The sequence below is a fragment of the Ahaetulla prasina genome, chromosome 2, assembly GCF_028640845.1.
Source record: "Ahaetulla prasina isolate Xishuangbanna chromosome 2, ASM2864084v1, whole genome shotgun sequence".
NCBI lineage: Eukaryota > Metazoa > Chordata > Lepidosauria > Squamata > Colubridae > Ahaetulla > Ahaetulla prasina.
In genome coordinates this window covers 151320624-151338351 of record NC_080540.1, presented here as the reverse complement: position 1 = coordinate 151338351, position 17728 = coordinate 151320624, and positions in this window count along the sequence as shown.

The following is a 17728-nucleotide window of genomic DNA, read 5'->3' as shown; positions in this document are numbered from 1 at the left end:
AGCCGGGCCCCTCTTATCTCCTCCCGGACGCTGATAGTTCGGAAGAATGTCCTGGAATGCCTCCAGCCCCCAGCCCTGGCACCATGCCCGGACAGGCCAAGCAAGACAAAGGGCCTGACGTGCCTTCAGCCCCCAGTCCTGGCACCATGCCCAGGCAAACGGAGCAACTAAACCCCTCCCCCACAGCATGTGAGCCTGAAGAATGTAAAGCCAGTCATGAGCTAAGATTAGGAGGCTGGAGAGATCCTCACTTCCGAAGAGTAGAGAGGCGACATCAGCAAAAGGAAGGGAGGGGCAGGCCTGGATAAGTGCTGAGTCATGGAGCCACACCCCATGGCCTATATCTGCTTTCTGGCATTCTCTGAGTCAGGCAAAGTCTAACTTGGATTGCTGAAGTCACTTCCTGATCTCCTGCCTGCCTTGAGAACTCTGATAGGACTTTGGCAGAGCTGCAGAGGCACGCTTGATACGGACTTCCCCGACCTGGCCGTCAGCGGAGGAGTGGGAACAACAGGCACTTTCCAGCAGCAGCGGCTGGCTGGGGGCCGCCAAAAACCCTGGTCAGCTTACCTTCTGGACTCTGGACCAGCCGCTATGGAAGGTAAGCAGCCCAAACAAAAAGGCGGTGGTGCGGGAGGAAGCAGGGCTAGGGCCGGGGCCACTAAAGGAGGGGAAACGGGGGCGACTGGTGAAGGGAGGGTGGGGTTAGATAGGTGGAAATTCCAAAAATTTTCCTAACTTTTCCTGTGGGCGTGGCTAAGTGGGGAGGCCATGTGAATGGGTGTGGGCATGGGCGTGAGTTATGTCAAGTTAGCCACGCCCACTCAGTCACATACCACCCCCCCCACCTAGCCACACCAACCGAACCGGTAGCAAAAACTTTCGAAACCCACCACTGGGCTTGGAATGCTACCAAAGGAGCAATTAACAAAAATATTGACCTAGATCCAGCATATGAATATATAAGAAACCAGAACATTTGAACAACCAATCAACAAAAGAATCAATCAGCTGCTCAGAATTTAAAACAAGCTCCAAACAAACAACCAATCACATGACCAACTAACCACACTGGCACACAAGACATTTATAAAACTAAGGAGAATAGGACAAGAAAACCTTGCTGATGATGTTACCTAGTCTAGTCAGAAACTAAATTGAAACAAGCTTGGAGAGCAAACCACTGCCAAAATCTAAAACCCGAGCTACAAATATTTTCTACTATTTCAAGGATCCACCTCTGTTTCAAGGCCTCCCATTTCATCTCACCATCCTAGAATCCTCTTTCCCTGGTGTTTTTTTCTCTCTCTCTCTCTCTTTTTTTCTTTCCTCTGTCTTCTCTCCTTCGATGATTGGGCTTGCAAAGCAATAATACCAAAATATAAGCCACCTTCTTGCCAGTTATATCAATTTCTCTGAGGTAAACATTTTCTTCCACTTATGTTTTTCGGGATGCATAGTGGTCTGAGGGTTTGCAAAACGATCTGAGAGGCTACTGTAATGGAAAAGCATGTAAAAGAAGGATGGTTAAAGTAAATTTAAACAAAAGCATTGCAAACCTCTGGATCTTTTTCCTCTGCCTTGCCAATATTCTCCTCCTTCAGTTAAAAGCCACTCTTAGTTATGAGAATGAAACAACAGCTTGTTTGCAGTTCTGCTTCCCAGTAATTTTCCCAGTTAGTTGTGACTGTTGCATGTTTCTACTGTGGATGATATGAGTGATGGGGTTCTAATAAATGGATGCATTTTTTTAAAAAAACAACAACCAAGCTCCAAAAATGAGATTCTGAATCTTGATGGGGAGAGGAGAAATAATGGCTAGCTTATCCAACAGAGGCTAGCAGAGTTTCTGCCAATGGGAAAATAGACTGCCCACTAGGTCAGCCGATCTACAGTGATTCACAGCAAAATGCCATTTTGGGAATCAAAAATAAATTGTCTCAGCTCTGCAGAACAGACAATACCATATATCAACCACAACTCAGCTAATACTGAAGGTGTGCAAAATATTGATGTGGAAGTGCCCTCGGGTGAAAAGGGACCTTTCCCTCCAATCATCTATTTTCTTCTCTTTTTTTAAAAAAAAACCCTGGCGTTATCAGGACATAGTGTGGCATATGATCTTTAGCGGCCTACTCTGCACTGGTGCGAGTCAGCAAGAGAGAGAAAAGGGGAGAAGAAGCTCAGTCTTGGTGAAGAGCAGTTGCGCTGTCATGAAGGCTACTAACAGGCACAAACAGTCCGGAGTCCAAACTAGCTATTGTTCCCTGCCAGTAGTATAGGAATCTCCCCAGACTGGCAGCTTTGGCCTGGGAAAGACTAGATAAAACTCAAAGGCATTCAGGGATGGTCAGACCTTGTCTCCTTGCCTCCTTATGTAATGAGTCCAGCCTAATTCCCTGTTTGAGCCCTCCTTCTGACTGGGACGGTTACTCTCCAACAGCTGATGAGCTGACCTGGTATCGTGACTGAGGCCCAAGTAGTGATTACCAAACACAATTCAGTCCAGAACAAACTTATTTTATTAAAACAGCTGAGAATTAATTCATTCTCAGCTTAGTCCAAAACAAATTCTTTATAAACAATCCTTATTACTAACCTTTGTTGTCTTTGGAAATCTGCCAAAGGCTTTTCTGGGCAAAACCCCCACAAAGTTCAAGAGACGCTGATAAGAAGCAATGGAATCAATGTTGCTTTTCCACAAAGAACCCAACGGCTCGTTGCTGCTCTTTTAAGCCTTATGGGAGGGTCCAATCATCTCCTGGCCTTACTCCCAAGTCGTCCGTTTTGCTTCAGCTGTTCTTGCCTTCTAGCAGCTCTTCTCATGTGTGCACTAGGAACAGGCTCCTCTTGTTCCTCTGCCTCTCTGCTGTCCGCCTCTGGAGGCTCTGGAGTCCTCGCATTGCTCCCAGATGGCCCTGGCCCCATCTCTGCCTCCAACGCAGAGCCCTCGTCTGGGTCTTCCCCTGACTCCAGGACTGGCCCATTGTCCTCCCCAGCCTCCTCACTGTCCAACTCCGCTGCCAGATCCGCAGGCTGCTGGCAGACCACAACACCTGGCTGCTACCCAGGGCTGTTGTAGCAGAGACAGCAGGCCCACCCTGGTATGCAGGTATTGAAGACTAGAGCCCTGGTAGGACATCCACCTCCTCATTTGATGGAGGATATGCTGCTGGCAGTCTGACCCCAAACTGGAGAGAGACAGAAGGAGAAGAGAGAAAAGAAAGCAAGAAAATGAGAATAACAAAACTGATGCTAGTGTCATGTCCCACTCCTCCGCTGACGGCCGGGTCAGGGAAATCCAAATCAGGTGTGTCTCTGCAGCTCTGCCAAAGTCCTAGCAAAGTCCTCAGGGCAGGCAGGAGACCAGAAAGTGACTTCAGCAAGATATGTTTAGACTTTGCCTGACTCAGAGAATGCCAGAAAGCAGATCCTTTATATAGGCCATGGGGTGTGGAACCATGACTCAGCACTTATCCAGGCCTGCCCCTCCCTTCCTTCTGTTGCCTCCGCCTATCAAGTCTTCTGACGCGAGGGTCACTCCAGTCGGCAGCTGTTGGTAATTGACCTCCCTCAGGCTCACATGCTGTGGAGGAGGGGGAGGGGTCTAGTTGCTCCGTTTGCCTGGGCATGGAGCCAGAGCTGGGGGCTGGAGGTATTTCTTCCTCTTCAGCCTGTCTGGGCATGGAGCCAGGGCTGGGGCCGGGAGGCATACTAGGACATTCCTCCGTGTTCGGAAGCAGATAAGAAGACCCCGGCTGAGGTGAGATCGGACGAGACACAACAGTTAGTAGTATGAATATAGTATGAAGGAAAGTTCCATCTTTGGAAGACTGTTCTACCATTCCACTAAAATGATCTTTTGCAAAAAAAAAAAAAAATTAATCACCCTAACAAAGATGGTATAATCCTGGAGATAGTTGATATTTGTGCGTTATTTCCACCATGCTGCAAAATCTCCCATTTTTCCTCCAAAAGCAAGCCTTTTAACAACATATTTCAAATGTTCAGACATTTCATAGGACTTCATTGCTGGTGGGTGGTTTTGTCATCATATTCATCTACAGTCATATTTCTCTCCACTTTCAAGTTCCCCACACCTCTCTGGATTCTGATTACCTTACGTAATTCACAATCTTCATGGAATTCATTTACCAATGCATTCAAGAGAGTGCACTCTCGCCCACCCTCCTCAATGCAGCAATCAGCTTTGAAGTACCTAGAGATGTTGACAGCTTCTGTTTATAAATTCTTGGACTCTTGTTGAATTCTACTTCTTCCTGTTCCCACTCACCCTCGCAGTCAAAAACATTCATTGAGATTGTGTAACTGCAAATAATATTGAAGTTGCTTCTTTTCCATCCCTGTTAGTTCTTATGGAAAACTCATGCTTTCTCATCACTATTTTGCCTGCACTAGTTCTTTCCCTTGGCCTTCATTCACAAACGCTACTAAACACATCATGCACCATTATTTTTAATATTCATCCCGTTTCATGAATCAGATTGAATGATGATGTACAAGTGTAGTCAAGAAAATCTTGACATTAAAACCAGGTATCACCCTGTGTACTGTGTACTGATAGTGTTTTCTATCTATACGGATAAACACAGACAGACAGACAAACAGAACAAAGAATCAGTTAGGTCACTAGCTACAACTGAGGAGCTGTACTTCCTCCTCAGTGAAGGTTATCGAGTCTGACAGGAGACACAGAAATTCGATGAACTGCACATCCCACTCAGAGAGTGCTTAGCAATTTGCTGAGTTGTCTGCCAAGGCAGTTCATGAGCAGTTTGCACAGAAAAAAAATAAGACAGCTATGCTGAGGAGGCAACACAAACACTGGCAGCAACAAAAATTGGTATTAAGCAATACAAACCCATCAAATCAGCCACAAAGCCAGAAATAATTTGACGCGGATCATAATGAAAATAAGTACAGGTAGTCCTCACTTACCAACCACAGTTGGGACTGGCAATTATGTTGCTAAGTGGTGTGGACAGTAAGTGTGACATCATGTGTCCACACTGACTTACAATGTCAGTTCTGGTTGCAGTCATCAAGCAAATCACACACAGTTACATGATCTCAATTTGTGATTTCCTGCTGGCTTCCCCATTGACTTTGCTTGTGAGAAGCCAGCGGGAAAGGTCGTAGATGGAAATTCCATGACTATGGGATGCTGCAAATGTCATAAATGCATACTGGTTGCCAAGCACCTGAATCGTAATCACATGACTGTGATGACACTGCAACTTCAAGGACCAGTTATAAGTCTCCTTTTCCAGCACCATCATAACTTCAAATGGTTGCTGAACGAGTGATGGCTAAGCAAGGATTACCTGTACAATCTTATCCACTAGTTATATCTAAATGAATGGTCCCCAAGTTCTCTATTATGGACAATTCCTCTTCCATAAGGAATTGTCAAATATGCCAGAAAATGGAACCTGATGTGTTGTGACTCCGGCCCCCGAGCCTGTCCTCATGGAGAAGGATGACTCTGAGAGTGATGGGGAGGAGCTGACAAGGCCTTCCTCTCCAGGACCCTTCTCTCTGGCACCGCCCCAGGTTCCAGCTGCAGACCAGGAGGAGGAGCTGACAAGGACTCCTTCTCCCGGACCTTCCTCCTCCCTGGCAACACCTCAGGCTCCAGCTGCTGAGGATCAATCTTGGATTGACCCAAGGCAGCGATGAAAAGATAAGCGCGCGCAGCAAAGGAAGAGGTGTGGCAGGCTCAGAGAATGCTGAGTCACTGAGCCACACCCCACAGGGGATAAAAACAGGTGGAGTTGCCATCTGGCCCTTGTGACGGACAAAAGCTACCAAGTGTGAACTGCAGATCGGTCGTTTGGGAGTTAAAGGCCTGGACTGTGCAAAGGCTTTTTCTGTGAGCTCTTGGCAATGGATCTTGGACACGTGGGCTTCTGTCTCCGTAAGAGATAAAGAACTCGGAACTTGGCAGGTCTTTGCACTGTAGCTGCCAAGGCTCTCATTCACTACCAAAAATCAGGTCTGTTGCAAATATAAAGGACTGTGGGACACGCGTCTCTGCGTCTTCTCTGTGAAGTGGGGAAGGGGACAGAACATGATAAAATATAGGCATCTAAACAATGAATCAGAAACCAGGGCCCAACAAATCAACCCTTAGAACAGTAATTCTCAACCTGTGGTCCGCGGACCTCTTGGGGTCTGTGAAGGCTTGAAGAAATGTTCTATTTCAGTCTTGAGTTAAGTCTTGGTGGTTGGTGGCAATGGGTTACAAAGGGTATTTAAAGGGATCTGTGGTAAAGAAAAGGCTGAGAACCGCTGCTTTAGAACAGAGTTCCCCAACCTTTTCAGCTTTGTGGACTGGGGATGGTTCCGCATGAGCAGCAGGCAAGCACGCACACGCTGCTCCATTTGCATGAGGAGTGGGCACGCACACCAGGTGCTCACGTAAATGGAGCACACACCCATGTGCTTATCCGCTGCTCATGCAAGTGGGAATGTATGCGTGCATGCTCACCCACCACTTCCACGGACTGCTTGCGAATGGCTCAAGGCCCGGTAGCGGGCTGCGGATTGGGGGTTGGGGACCCCTGCATTAGAACATAAAATAAAGGAACAATTGAAAAAAGAAAGGGGGGCTCTGGTGGCTCAGACTGCTAAGACAGTCTGTTATTAACAGCAGCTGCTTGCAATTACTGCAGGTTCAAGTCCCACCAGGCCCAAGGTTGACTCAGCCTTCCATCCTTTATAAGGTAGGTAAAATGAGGACCCAGATTGTTGGGGGCAATAAGTTGACTTTGTATATAATATACAAATGGATGAAGACTATTGCTTGACATAGTGTAAGCCGCCCTGAGTCTTCGGAGAAGGGCGGGATATAAATGCAAATTTTAAAAAAAAAGATTGTTAGCAGCTGGTTTACAATTGCCTAACTGAATAGTAAAACTGGTTTCCCGGTCCCACTCTCAGGACCTGTTTTGAATTTTTGTTTCCATTGTGGTGATTCTTTCTAACTTGCATTTTCATTGGCACATGCACTTTTTATCCATTCAGGGTCTTTAATTATTAGTATAGTAAAGATTCACCTTGAGGTTATTTCCTGTTTTTTTCCGTCTGCATCTTTCCTGCGCAAAGTTTTAATTTTTTTTAGCATTTTTTTACAAGTATCAAAGTATCCAATTAAACTGTATTTCCATTTTATTAATTGTCAGTCTGGTCAATTTCTCCTCACACAAAAGGGCGGGTTTACTAACAAGTGATTCGTGATCTCTCTCCCTCCCTCAAATTTGGTACAAAATCTCCTTCTAAATAGAATATCAGACAATACTGGCAATTGATGCTGACTTCAAGATTTCCAAATGAGCTCTGAGTGAAGAAAGTGGGAGGAACTTTCTAATCTAACATTCTCTCATGTTGCCTCTGCCCTTCTGTACACTGAGCGTACAGCAGAAACTGGAATGATGAGGCCTTTGGGGTAGACTAGTTTTACAACTCCAGCAAAAGAATCATCTCACCTGCCTCTGGAGACAATTAATGATCTGATTTCATTGATTGGGTAGGAATACCGCCAAAATTCCCAATCTCTCAAACTCCATTCATCTTAAATAATGCCCGGATCCAGAAACAAGCCCTCATCTGAACAGAAAGTGACTGTAACCTCGAACTAGTTCCCCCCTTTCCCATTATGACAGAGTGCCAAGTAGTACATTTCATGCCACCATTCCTCACAAAAACGAGGCTGGGTCACGTCCCCTGAAGCCCCCAAAATTACCCTCCAGCTCTATGGGAAGAATCTATCTGTACTTACTACCAACACCAGTTTGTAGAATTCTATTTCAATATACGTATGTTAGAACAGATTGCGATCATTAAGCTTGACTGCTGTCAACTCTTGAGTAAAATCCAGCTGAACAGCAAGTCATAATAAGGATATTGCAAAGTTTTTTAAAAAACTCATATTTTTTCCCCTAGCAGCACAGCATATTTTGCCTAAGGACTTTTACTTTCTTAATATACCCAGGTACGCTGCCCAATCTTGGATTCACAAGATGTCTTTCTTCTTATGTAAAAACAATGCATCTTTAATTTAAAACCCTGTACTTTATTTATCACATTAAAACCCTGTATTTTATTTATCCTGATGTATGCCCCAACTCTCCTAGGAGGAAGCTCATAGTAACTTGCAGGGTTATTCCTATCTCACTTTTATCCACAAAAAAACCCTGTATGTTAGAGTTATTGAAGAACCATGGGCTTTGTGACTAACCAGGGGGTTTTATATGGATCTCCCTAGCTCAGAATTTGGCTTCTTAATAAGCCAACCTTCCTTCAAGTCAACAGGATCTTACTAATCAAAACAGAGCTATTTTACATCTGCTATTTTATTTGTTACCTTAGAAGGCCTCAAACTGTTCTGCCTATCACCAGCGCTCATCTTAATACTGTAATTTATAAATGGTAAATGTGATATATGACATATTTTGAATATTTATCCATGTAAACAAACCTCCATGGGTATAATAAGCTGGTACGATTGTACTTATCTCTCTGATATGATAGCATATTAAATCAGTAAGGAACTTTCTGTATGAATATGCCAAAACTTACAGAGTCAGAGGAAGAAAATTTTTAAACTTCATACAGAAGCTAAGACAACCTTCAATTGAATTTAATGGATTTCTGCTTTGTTGCTGTAACAAAACAGCATTCTATGAAAATCTAAACACACAAAAAAATCATATTACACTTTGTTTAGCTGCTCTGAAACAGGAAACAATAGACAATGTAGAATTTTTTTTTTAGAATGAATATTCCTATCTGGTATTCGTTATAAAAGCGGCAAAGTCAGATTTTATTTCCCAAGCTGGCTCTACATTTTGTTTACGTTTTAGATATCCAAAAGTTGTAACATTGCAGATGAGAGTTGTGATAATTGACAAACGGTAATACTGAACAAATCAACTCTATTGTGATTGTATAAAACTGTAGCGTTTTCAACAAATGGGCATATTTCTGATTAGAATTGTGGCTGTATGTTTCTAAAATACAGTTTCTATCATAGGATCAGCAATACATTTTTAAATATAATTTCTTCCTGTCGAAAACTATATAAAAAAGTGACTGGTTCCTTAAGTTAAATGCAATGGTTAGATTTGCAAAAGTGTGAACTAGTATTGTTTAAGGCTGCATACAATGCTGAATTTATTTGAAATAAAATAAAAGAAGAATAGCTCCCTCTAGATATATTTTATTTATCCTGATGTATGCCCCAACTCTCCTAGGAGGAAGCTCATAGTAACTTGCAGGGTTATTCCTATCTCACTTTTATCCACAAAAACCCTGTATTTTATTTATCCTGATGTATGCCCCAACTCTCCTAGGAGGAAGCTCATAGTAACTTGCAGGGTTATTCCTATCTCACTTTTATCCACAAAAACCCTGTACTTTATTTATCACATTAAAACCCTGTATGTTAGAGTTATTGAAGAACCATGGGCTTTGTGACTAACCAGGGGGTTTTATATGGATCTCTCTAGCTCAGAATTTGGCTTCTTGATAAGCCAACCTTCCTTCAAGTCAACAGGATCTTACTAATCAAAACAGAGCTATTTTACATCTGCTATTTTATTTGTTACCTTAGAAGGCCTCAAACTGTTCTGCCTATCACTAGCACTCATCTTGATACTGTAATTTATAAATGGTAAATGTGATATATGACATATTTTGAATATTTATCCATGTAAACAAACCTCCATGGGTATAATAAGCTGGTACGACTGTACTTATCTCTCTGATATGATAGCATATTAAATCAGTAAGGAACTTTCTGTATGAATATGCCAAAACTTACAGAGTCAGAGGAAGAAAATTTTTAAACTTCATACAGAAGCTAAGACAACCTTCAATTGAATTTAATGGATTTCTGCTTTGTTGCTGTAACAAAACAGCATTCTATGAAAAACTAAACACACAAAAAAATCATATTACACTTTGTTTAGCTGCTCTGAAACAGGAAACAATAGACAATGTAGAATTTTTTTTTAGAATGAATATTCCTATCTGGTATTCGTTATAAAACCGGCAAAGTCAGATTTTATTTCCCAAGCTGGCTCTACATTTTGTTTACGTTTTAGATATCCAAAAGTTGTAACATTGCAGATGAGAGTTGTGATAATTGACAAATGGTAATACTGAACAAATCAACTCTATTGTGATTGTATAAAACTATAGCGTTTTCAACAAATGGGCATATTTCTGATTAGAATTGTGGCTGTATGTTTCTAAAATACAGTTTCTATCATAGGATCAGCAATACATTTTTAAATATAATTTCTTCCTGTCGAAAACTATATAAAAAAGTGACTGGTTCCCTAAGTTAAATGCAATGGTTAGATTTGCAAAAGTGTGAACTAGTATTGTTTAAGGCTGCGTACAATGCTGAATTTATTTGAAATAAAATAAAAGAAGAATAGCTCCCTCTAGATATATTTTATTTTTAAGTTTCCTGAGAATGAAGGTAGATTTTTCCCCCTCTAACCATTCTTTGGTGGGGATGGTATTCACCTTAAATTCTTAGTCATCTTCCTTTGCAGAAAATACAGCATTATACACAGATTTCCTCCCTGGCAAAATGCTAAACCAGGAGGCTAGGCAATCATTTTACTGAATTGTAAAGCTGGATTGTGCTGAGAGAGAGCGACTGGTCCAAAATCACCCAATTGTCTTTGATGTCTAAGGTAAGGCTAGAAATCATAGCCCCAGATTTCTAGCCTGGTGGACCAAACATACTTTCTTTATGTAGTCTATAAAGCAGATTCCTCATGTTTATGAAGATGTTCAAAGTCTGATTGTTTAATAGTAAAACTGGATCAGGGCTACTTGGAGAAGTTCCTTGGTGAATATTACAAAAAGCTGCTTTCCACCTCTGCAGGGATTGTCAAATAGGGCATCTCCCAAAGGTAGCATTTCTCAATCTTGGCAGCTTTAGGATGTGTGGGCTTCAACTCCCAGAATTCTCCAGGCCAGCAACTTGCTCGTATTTATAGCTCATGTTGGCTGGGAATTCAGTCCACCACTCAAGGGGCCAAGTTTGACACCCTACCATAGGGGCTTAGTAAAAGCCAATGTTACTTTCAATTTGATTCTTGATGAGTTCAAGGACTGTCCATGAAAACATCAATAATCAAGCTGGACATGGCCTAACCCTAATCCTAACCTTCTCATTCTGTAAATTCTCAGTCTTGTCTATAGCTCTAGTATTTGTTTGTGGTGCCCATCAACATATTAGCTGAGGTCACATTAGGAATGACCTTGTCCAAGGTCAAGTTCAGTCAGGAGTCACAATTGCTGCATTGAAGTTCATATTCACCAATTGGTATAAAGAATACCATATATTGAGTTGTTTTACTCTCCAAGATTCTATAATTTTCATATCATCTACTTTTTTTATGGCAGCGAAAGGAACGGGAAGCTGAAAAGTTTTGAGTTCAGATTTACAGTTCTTCTTTGTTAGTCATGCTATATAAAGTCTGTTTGCTCTGCAGTCTAGAGTTCTACCACTCAAGCTATCATTTTCTAAATAATATGCAACTTAATTAATTATTTGTTTTCTTTCTCTCTTTTTAAGATCCACCAAACATCTACCAACACACATTAACAATAATATTCATTACAATAACTGGTGGCCAAAGTTGAACTCAAAAATAGCTTCTTTCTCCTAAAGGAGATAAATATTCAAAAAAGAGGTAACATAACTTGTAGCCATGAATAATAAAATAAAAGAAGAATAGCTCCCTCTAGATATATTTTATTTTTAAGTTTCCTGAGAATGAAGGTAGATTTTTCCCCCTCTAACCATTCTTTGGTGGGGATGGTATTCACCTTAAATTCTTAGTCATCTTCCTTTGCAGAAAATACAGCATTATACACAGATTTCCTCCCTGGCAAAATGCTAAACCAGGAGGCTAGGCAATCATTTTACTGAATTGTAAAGCTGGATTGTGCTGAGAGAGAGCAACTGGTCCAAAATCACCCAATTGTCTTTGATGTCTAAGGTAAGGCTAGAAATCATAGCCCCAGATTTCTAGCCTGGTGGACCAAACATACTTTCTTTATGTAGTCTATAAAGCAGATTCCTCATGTTTACGAAGATGTTCAAAGTCTGATTGTTTAATAGTAAAACTGGATCAGGGCTACTTGGAGAAGTTCCTTGGTGAATATTACAAAAAGCTGCTTTCCACCTCTGCAGTGATTGTCAAATAGGGCATCTCCCAAAGGTAGCATTTCTCAACCTTGGCAGCTTTAGGATGTGTGGACTTCAACTCCCAGAATTCCCCAGGCCAGCAACTTGCTCGTATTTATAGCTCATGTTGGCTGGGGAATTCTGGGAGTTGAAGTCCACCACTCTTCAAGGGGCCAAGTTTGGACACCCCTGCCATAGGGGCTTAGTAAAAGCCAATGGTACTTTCAATTTGATTCTTGATGAGTTCAAGGGCTGTCCATGAAAACATCAATAATCAAGCTGGACATGGCCTAACCCTAACCGTAACCCTAACCCTAATCCTAACCTTCTCATACTGTAAATTCTCAGTCTTGTCTATAGCTCTAGTATTTGTTTGTGGTGCCCATCAACATATTAGCTGAGGTCACATTAGGAATGACCTTGTCCAAGGTCAATTGCTGCATTGAAGTTCATATTCACCAATTGGTATAAAGAATACCATATATTGAGTTGTTTTACTCTCCAAGATTCTATAATTTTCATATCATCTACTTTTTTTATGGCAGTGAAAGGAACGGGAAGCTGAAAAGTTTTGAGTTCAGATTTACAGTTCTTCTTTGTTAGTCATGCTATATAAAGTCTGTTTGCTCTGCAGTCTAGAGTTCTACCAATCAAGCTATCATTTTCTAAATAATATGCAACTTAATTAATTATTTGTTTTCTTTCTCTCTTTTTAAGATCCACCAAACATCTACCAACACACATTAACAATAATATTCATTACAATAACTGGTGGCCAAAGTTGAACTCAAAAATAGCTTCTTTCTCCTAAAGGAGATAAATATTCAAAAAAGAGGTAACATAACTTGTAGCCATGAATAATAAAATAAATGTAACATTCTCTGGCTGATTGAAATATAGATCAAATATTTCATAATCAGCAGTCCAGATTTTTTTTTAAATTTTTTTTAATCCTGTCCAGATTTTGCTAAAGAAAATAAAACAAAAAACTCCAGGTTGCTAAAAATCATAATGGCCTTCTTGTATTTGGTCCTTCCATGACATATTCAGGAATTTCCACCACCCCCTCAATTGTCCAAATTGAACTTATAGTTATTATTTTATAGTGACTCTTCTGGTTATTTATTTGTTTAGCATAGTGCAATGTTACACTAGCCAGGAAACTACAGTGCTAATACAGAGTAGTAGTTTGGATGCCTGTTTGCTAGCTGTTTGGTTCACACTCATGAACTTCTCAAGGTGCACCACAGGAGGACAAGCTACCTCTGCACCAAAATGACGAACAACTTTCCTGCAGTGTCATCCGAGGCCTCTCCCTCCACTGAAGCCACCTCAGAAACTGTCATCGCAACAGGAAAGGTTCAGCACAGGCAGGATTCTGACCATCCACACCCGGTTGTCTCCCCGCTGAAATGGTACCTATTTATCTAGTTGCATCGAACATGCTTCCAAACTACTAGGTAGGCAGAAATTGAGGCGAGTGATGGGAGCTCACCCCGCCACATAGTGCTAGGACTCAAGCGCTGGAGCAGAGACTAGTGTCATTAAGCCACGGAGCCACCGCACCTCTAGTTTTCTGAGTTAATGCAGAAACAGGGATTTATAGTTGAGGAAGACTGATTTGAATGATGTGACTTGTATTCTCTTTCTCCCTCTCTTAAGTGGTTGGATATATGACCAGCAGAAATAGAGCATGGTAAATCTTAATGTTTCCATGCTCACCACACAATATTTTCATTTTCATTCTTCTCTGGGCTATATAGACCTTTCCAGGTAAAAATAGTATATTTTGCCAATATTGTCTCAAATAATTACACCCATAGTGTTAGCAGTGGGAAGTCTCTGATACACAACATAAATCTCCATTGCATACACACAAAAGACAGTGTGTTATTCGAAAACCAAGAAAATTTTGCTGTGTTGAATGCTTATGTGAAATACTGATGAAAAATAAATTATATCAAACACTATATATTCAGATGCAGCTAGACACAGATTTAACACAATTGCACCAAGTTAAGGATAGGCATGAACTCCCAGCAAAGAAATTGTGAGTAACTAGCCATAATGAGAAAAGCTGTGTGTTTCTTTGCTTGCTATCTTCATTCTCTCTAAAGTCTGAAAATTAATAGCAGTTCCAAGGGAGCTGATAGTCCATAGGTGGTGAGAGATTTTCAAATTGGAAGGAGTTGGAGGTATTGTTGTCTGTCACGTGATAAAATGCTAATAATAAGCCAGCAGGTTTGCATGGAGTGATAGAAAACATGATTTATTTCAGGTGTCAGGAGCAAAGTTATTTTTTTTATTAGTCAGGAGGAACATTAGGAAGATTGAAGCTAACCAGACATGGATAAATAAATGTACTGCAGAAAGAACATCCAAAAACTTTATTTCATGTCACTGGTTGATTTCTGCAGTCTGCAAATCCACAATGGTCTATATTTTTTTTAAAAAAGTTCCATAGAAAAATATGCAAATAATTGTTCTCCTTTCTTTCAGTTAGAACATGGCAGCGACAACCTTACTAAAATTCTGATTGGAAGGAAAAAAGCAAGAGGAAAGCTTTCCTCTGAAGCCTCCAACTACAGTGCTGACAACTGACAAATGTTCAAAAACTTACTTTATGAATGCACTAAAGCAGGGGTGTCAAATTCAAGGCCTGCAGACCGAATCCGGCCCATGGGGTATTTAGATCTGGCACCACTCTGGAACATAGCAAAGGATGAGCCGGCGATGTGAAAACGGAGCTCGGGAGGGCCACTGACAGAGCACTCGGGCCACCATAGGTGCCCCCGACATGAGTGACATGCACCCTGGCCACACCCACCCTAGCCACGCCCACCCAGACCCCCCCAAGGTCAAACACAACCCTGATGCAACCTTCACTGAAATCAAGTTTGACACCCCTGCACTAAAGCTTACTTGCTTCATTTTATTTATTTATTTTGGTTTTTTTTAAAATATTCTTTAATATTGTCTTTAAATTGTGAAGCTGTTAAAAACAGGACTAAAAAAAATAACTACTACCAACATTAGAAGCTTCGGGAAATTCTGATTTAGAAGCATCTGGTTGGGTTTTATTAAGTGAGTTTTATTTCCACTAGAATGCAGAAAAATGATAGGCATCCAATGAATAGATCTGAATTAGCAAGCTATGTTTTATAACCCAGCAACAGCAGCAGTAACTCAAAGATCAATAGAAGAAACTCTGGGTTAGAACAGAGTATATTTATTTTCAAACTGATTACTTAAATTATTTTCAAACTGATACTGCATTTTTCTGCAATAAATTACACTCAAGGCAGTTGTCAAATTGGAATAAATAAATAAGCAAAATACAATCCTAACCATAAAACTAATAGACCAAGCATGATATCATACTGGCATAAAAACGTATCTCGAGAAAGCACAAGGGGGAAAAAAATGCTATCAGAGCCACCATATGCAATTCTCTGCCACCAAACTGCCACCGATATCTTAAAAGGTAAAGGTAAAGGTTCCCCTCACACATACGTGCTAGTCGTTGCCGACTCTAGGGGGAGGTGCTCATCTCCGTTTCAAAGCCGAAGAGCCAGCGCTGTCCGAAGATGTCTCCGTGGTCATGTGGCCAGCATGACTCAACGCCAAAGGCGCACAGAACGCTGTTACCTTCCCACCAAGGTGGTCCCTATTTTTTCTACTTGCATTTTTATGTGCTTTCGAAACTGCTAGGTTGGCAGAAGCTGGGACAAGTAACGGGAGCTCACCCCATTACACATCAGCACTAGGGATTCGAACCGCTGAGCTGCCGACCTTTCGATCGACAAGCTCAACGTCCTAGCAAAGTCTAAATAATGAAGTTGGGTTCGCACACGGCTATTACCTATATTCTTGTTTGCTTGGCTCTCACTTAGTACATGGGATAAAACCAGTCACTGTGGGTGGGAAATAATGGTTTATCATACTGTAAGAGTCCAGAAATAAACCATGATTAAACAAACCATACTGAGAGGCTGCACCTGGCAAGGTCATCATACAGACATGTCTCCTAACCTTTCCTAAAAATTGCAGAGGGTAAAAATTGCCCTTCGTTATATACATAAAATATGAAGCAATGAGAGGCCTATTGACCTGGGCTCCTAGGATGCCAATCATATCAATTTAAAAACAGATGAATCATCAGCCCATCCAAACAGAAGGGGATTAGGACACAGATTAAGGAAAGGCTCTCAAAAATCAAGGAATCCTTTTTGTTTGCGGTATGAAGTAAGATGCAGTCCAGTTATTTAAGGTCCTAGCTAGATCTGATCCAACTTCCCATAGAAGAATGTTTAGAATAAGCATGAAAATAACAGTGTGCTGAATGAGGCACATCACAATACAAATTGCTTCATCTATCTAATCGGGGCATTTTTGCACCATCCTATGGGAAATGCTGAAACACTCAACACCCGTTGACTTGAGCCTTGGAATGTCATGAGGACGACATTTTCATAAATCTTCATCAGGCAATAAGCCTTAATCTATATGCTTGGGCCACTGGGAAATGCCCATTGGTTAGCATTAAAGCACTAAGCGTGAACAAGAGTAAATAAAGGACAAGATAAAGCTGCCAAGAATCTTGATCATTTGAGCTGTCCATGAATATTTGACAGTGGGACCAATGGCTGCCATATGTCATGACATCTGAAAGAGATGAAGGAATGGATGTCTTTTGTGTGCACTTTTTAGGAAAAGAAACTGCTGTAACGTTGGATGCTTCAGAGTTTTAGGAACAGTTCCTGAGAACCCCTCCAAAGTGTGGTTTTTATGTATATAACAAAAGAGGGAAATATCAAATATTAAAATATGAGGAACAAATTAGGATTAATGCATACGTATAATATAGAATAGAATTTTTTTTTATTTTTTTTTTTATTGGCCAAGTGTGATTGGACACACAAGGAATTTGTCTTGGTGCATATGCTCTCAGTGTACATAAAAGAAAAGATACGTTCATCAAGGTACAACATTTACAACACAATTGATGGTCAATATATCAATATAAATCATAAGGATTGCCAGCAACAAGTTATAGTCATACAGTCATAAGTGGAAAGAGATTGGTGATGGGAACTATGAAACGATTAATAGTAGTGCAGATTCAGTAAATAGTCTGACAGCATTTAATGCCAATTAAATTAAATCAAATCTAGTTTAAATCCTGCTTCACACATCTCAGTATATGAAATATAGTTTAATCTTTATCAATGAACAATCTTGCACAACTGGAAAAGAGGATTATGAAAATTTTCCATCATGGATAACCCAGTCTCCAATCCCCATCTTTCTCCAAATAAAATAGATATATGGCAATGCTGCTGCATTCCTATATATCTTCTTTTTTTCTTAGCTAAAGATAGTCTTTAAAAGGTATTTGTTTGATTGTCCACTATCACACTCTGAGTGCGACAACATTAAACTCATAAACAAGCAAAGGAATATGCAATGTGTCTATGTATATGCATTGTTTTA